Source organism: Lontra canadensis, unplaced genomic scaffold, assembly GCF_010015895.1.
Source record: "Lontra canadensis isolate GAN:19392208 unplaced genomic scaffold, GSC_riverotter_1.0 scaffold99, whole genome shotgun sequence".
Taxonomy (NCBI): domain Eukaryota; kingdom Metazoa; phylum Chordata; class Mammalia; order Carnivora; family Mustelidae; genus Lontra; species Lontra canadensis.
The window spans coordinates 7,408,303-7,413,621 of NW_022631093.1; positions in this window are offsets into that span (position 1 = coordinate 7,408,303).

Consider the following 5,319-nt stretch of genomic DNA (forward strand, 5'->3'; position numbering starts at 1 on the left):
CAAGCTGCCAAAGAGGGGGCGGCCGGCGGCGCTGGGAACGCGCGGCTTGGCCTCCTCGCGGCCGGTCCTGGCTGAGGTAAACGCGGACAGGCGGACTTGGGAGTCTACGTGCAGGCAACGTGCTTTCTTTCGTCCCCAGAAGGGCTCAGGTTCCCACCAGCCCCACAGGTTTCATTTTTTTGCCCCCCTGCCCTCCTCCATTTCTGGAACACAGCACACTTTGCTGCAGAACCCTCCGCGGCTCCCAGCCTAGGGCCAGAAGCCCAAACAACCAACTGGCGTGAGGGCCTGCCGTTCCTCCCTTGCTGCTCCTCTTGTTGCAAGTGGCTGTTTGGTGTTTGTCCTTTCGCCCTCCTTGCTGTTTCTTGCGAGTCTTCCCGCCTTTACTAGAACTGTCGGCTCTGTCAGGAATGCCCTTCTCACACCATTCTGGGAGAACTGCTACTCATCCTTTACTTGGTTGAGACATGTTGGCGATCTGGAAATCCTTCCCACCCCCAACTCCTAGGCATGTTATGTGTAATAACAGTATTGTACACCGTTTGTTTATTGAGGCTGCTATTTGATCTCACTCATCATTGCATTCCTGATGCCTAGCTCAGTGAGAGTTTTGTTTTATCTGGGTGAGGAGAAAGAGGGAAAAGACTCTCTTTAGACCCCAGTGCCGTTTCAACCATGGACAGGGGTACCTGACTTTAGATCTGGCCCCTACCACCCTGTGCTCCCTGTGGTTTCTTCAGCCTCAGAACTCTGCATAAATAGTTTGACTCTGTAGGGAAGGTTGGAGGGATGATGTGGGGGAGCCAGAGCTGGGGCAGGTGTATATCTTCTGTGGGTCTGAGGCCTGGAGCAGTGCACACCGGCTGCCCCCACCACTCTGGAAGGCCCCCGGTTGTTCAGCCTGACAACTCTGGTTTATCCACTGCAGGAACCAGCAGCAAGTCCTTACAGGCCTTCCCTGCAGCAACTCCAGGGACTTAAACCTGGCCCTGCCACGTGGTTACCCTGATCTGTCTGCCTGGAGATGAGCAAAGGTCAGAGAGAGGGACCAGACCTCAGCAGACCAAATCAGCAGCCTCTCCTGAACCCCTACCCCCCAGCTCTTCCAGAAGTGCAACACGTCATCAGCATGCAGGCTTTCTGCTGGACCGGTGAGCGCCTGATTGTTGTCCCTCAGGTGAGGCAGGGAAAGAAAAGCTCAGAGCTTGGGGCTGAGTCAGGCAGGGAATATGCCCCGGAAAGGGCTTCTAGTGCCAAGCAGCCTTTGGGCTTGATTGCTCACAGGCTTCCACTTTCTTGGTTGTGCACATTTGTGTATATGAGCATGTGCACACTTGCCCTTACACACATGCTTATGCTTGCTCACACTCACGCACGCGCGTGCACACACACACACACACACACACTGTATAAGGTTGAAGGATAATGAGCTTTGTTGGTCTCCCTGACCAACTACTCAGGTAGCCTGAGTGCCTGTGAATTGAATGGAGAGGAGATGAACTCTAAGGTTTAGGACTGAGGGTTTAGGGCTTAGATTTTGTGGGGGAAAATACCCCAAAACAACAAACTGGGTTTCAGGGCCTGGGCTGCATACCCAGGGCCTTTGATGTCTCTGGCCTTGTTTTTCCATCTAAGGCTGCCGGCCCCCAGCAGCCTCCTCTTCCCAGCCACTGTCTAGGATTGTGGGTAATGTAGTCCAGAGGCCAGCCTCTCTGTGGTGCTGGTTCCTGCCCTCCCCTCCTCTCCTTCCCCCTGCCAGCCACCACCCCGTTCTGCTCCAGGCTGAGGGCAGCACAGGGTGAGAAGGCGGAGCTTTCTCCTTGCAAGGCTGGGAGATCCCCTGCTGGAAACCAGCAATCTATTTATAGCAGAGCCTAGCAGAGGGGGAAGGCCTGAGAGAAGCCAGGGAGCTCCAGCAGCCTTCTCTCTAGCTACAGAATTTGCAGGAAACCCAGGCCTCTGCTGGGCAGGCCTTGTGTTCTATTCTGGGTGAAAGGGCTTTGAGCCTCAGAAAGTCCTATGAAGCAGTAGGGGTCCTCGGCTGCTCCCTGCTTTGAGAGAAGTAGATTACTACGGTGGCCCTTGGACCTGGCTTTTGGGCCTCTCTAAGGTGGGAGTATTTGGAACCTGAGAATTGATAAGGTGAGACTTTTTGCAGAAAAAGCCAATGTGACACCCAGTATAATGGTTGCCTGGTATTTCTATGCATTTTTGTTATTGTTTTCCTCTGCTTGCTTTCTCAACTAAGTTATATTATCTTTAAGCACAGGGACTAAACCTTTTCTTGTCACCAACCCCCTCTTCACTCAGTTACAGGTGATCTTGTCAAAAGCAAAACCAAACCCTCCCTTACCAAGACTGGGTTGGATGCGATTTTTAGTCCCCCTACTGCCCAATCCTTCCAGTGCCCTGTGCCTTTCTCATCAAAGTTTTACTTGACTGGATTCCTCACTAGATTGGGCATTCCTTGCTGACATGGATTGTGTCTCTGTTGTTGACTACAATAGCACCCATTGCCTGTCATATCATAAACAATTATTGGATGAATATAAATGAATGAATATGAGCTTATGATAGCCGATATTGTTTGTGGAGTGCTTGGTACATGCTTCACTCTCACCTTTAATCACAGTGTTTTACAGGTTGGAAAACAGCTCCAGCCATGTAACTGTCTTTCACCAAGATGTTGATAGAGTTAGAACTGTGATAGGAATTGGTATCTGACTTCAGAGTAGTGCTTAACTGTTGTAAGAAGCTGCCCTTATGGTGGTACCCAGCAGGAACATCTGGCTTCCAAACAGCAAGATGGAGGAGATGGTTAGATGAGGTGGACAGACATGTTTGAACTGGCCTCACCCCATGACACAGCTAGTGTAGCCAGCCAGGAGAGCTACCAGGGAATCCTCCTAAGAAACTTAATGAGACAGACCTCTGATCTCCTAGAGGGTAAGTTCTGAGGCAGTGGCCATGGGGGCTGGAGATGACAGACGGGTTCTGGAGGCTGAGCAGTAGTGTTTGGGGACTCCTCAGATATTACCAGGGACCTCTTATTTCTGAATCCAGTGGATTTTTTTAGTCCTCCTCTTACTTCAGTAATTTTCAGCAGCATTTGACTTGTATATGATCATCTCTTCTTGAAGCCCTCTTTTTCATGGCTTGATAAACAGTGTTCTACTTGGATGTTAAGTGTTCCAGTACTTCAAGACTCAGCTCCACACTTCTCAAAATATGAAACAAATTTCAAAAATCTGCATTGTCATCCTCCTGCCTAAAACACCTGAATGACTTTTCATAATCTTCAGAATAAAGTTTCAAGTTCTCAGCAAGGCCTTGGAACTTAGCCTGTTCTGTGCTTGCTGGCCTCTCTTCTAGTTTCATCTTCTGTTGCACTCCTCCTTCATTCTCTGAGCTTCCTCCACACTGGTCTTCACCTACCTCCTCAACTGTACTCTCCCCCTCCTTCCCAAGCGTTGGGATGTTCCTCATCTTTGCCTAGTTAACACCTTTGTGCTTAGTTCAAGAGTCATTGTTCTTTTTTTAAATTTTTAAAAAAAATTTTAAGAGATTTTATTTATTTATTTGACAGAAATAATAAGTAGGCAGAGAGGCAGGCAGAGAGAGGGGGAAGCAGGCTCCCCTCTGAGGAGAGAGCCTGACGTGGGGCCCGATCCCAGGACCCCGAGATCATGACCCGAGCCGAAGGCAGAGGCCCAACCCACTGAGCCACCCAGGCGCCCCAAGCGTCATTGTTCTTAGAAGAGCTTTCTCTGGGCTCTCTGGCTGGGTCAGAGTCCTGTGCAACAGATTTCATATGTGTTCATTGTAATAGGAATTTCATATTGCTTGGACTGATCCACTAGCCTGAAAGCCCACTGGGAAGGCAGTTGTGGTCTTTTGCTCCTTACTGTATTGTAGGGTCTAGGACAATGCCTGGCTGGGGGTAGTCACTTATTTTATGTAACAAACGGAAGAAACAATTTATTTAACAAAACACTCTATGTTAAATTTGAAGGAGGGGAAAGAGAAGTTGAGTAAGGTTAAGTTAAATTATGTTCAAGGTCACGTAGTTAGTAAGTGGCAGATTTGGGACATAGTTGGTTCCAGTCCCTGTGTTCTTAACTCCCTGACCTGTGCTGCCTCTCTACCTGTTAAGTACTTTTTGAAAATACAGAGAATGGAAGAAGGGAAGAAGAAGGATATCTGAGAAACAAAGTGACTCCTTCTGTCTCTACTCATGGAAATGGCAGAGTTGGAGATTAAGAATGAAAGATTAGGGGAGTTTGTGTGGCTCAGTCGGTTAAGCATTCAATTCTTGATTTCAGCTCAGGTCATAGTTTTAGGGTGGTGAGATTGAGCCCTGCTTGAGGCTCTATGCTCAGCATGAGGTCTGGTTAAGATTCTTTCTCTCCCTCACACCCTCTCACCACCCCCTCCCCTTCTTCTCTCTCTTTGGAAAAAGAATGAAAGATTAGGATGCTAGCTGTGTTTGTAGTGAGCATAGTATAATTATAGAGTTGTCCAATCACTGTGTTGTACATCTGAAGCTAATGTGACATGTGTCAACTGTGTTTCAGTTAAAATGAAACATTAGAATAGAATAAACAAGTCTGGGGGGGGGAATGAAAGATTACATTCTATCAAAAGAGCTGTAGGAGTGGCTAATAAGCACATGAAAAGATGCTCAACATCATTAGTCATCAGGGAAATGCAAATGAAAACCAGAATGACACCAGCAATGAACAATTCAAAAAGGAAATCAAGAAAACAGTTCTATTTATGGTAGCACTCAGAAGAATAAAATACCCAGGAATAAACTTAACCAAGGAAGTGAAAGATTTGTACATAGTTGAAGGAAACTAAAGACCTAAATAAATGGAAAGACATACCATATTTGTGGATTGGAAGACTTAATATCTTTAATGCAGCAGTACTACCCAAAATAATCTACAGAGTCAGTACAATCTGTGTCAAAATTCCAGTGGTCTTTCTTGGAGAAATGAAAAAGCTGATCCTCAAATTCTTATGGAATTACAAGGAGACCTCCCAATGGCTCAGTGTGTTTACCAACCTGGAAGCTCTTTGAACCCCATAATTTAGAAAGGGTTTTAATGGAAGCACCATTACACAGACATTATTGATTAAATCATTGACCATTGGTGATTAACTTAACCTCCAGACCTCCCTTCTGCCTAGTGGGGCTGAACATTCCAAAACCTGATTAGGCCTTTCTGGTGACCTGGCTCCATCCTGAAGCTATCTAGGGGGACCCTGCCACCAGTCATCTCATTAGCATATGAAATGCACTCATCACTGGAGATT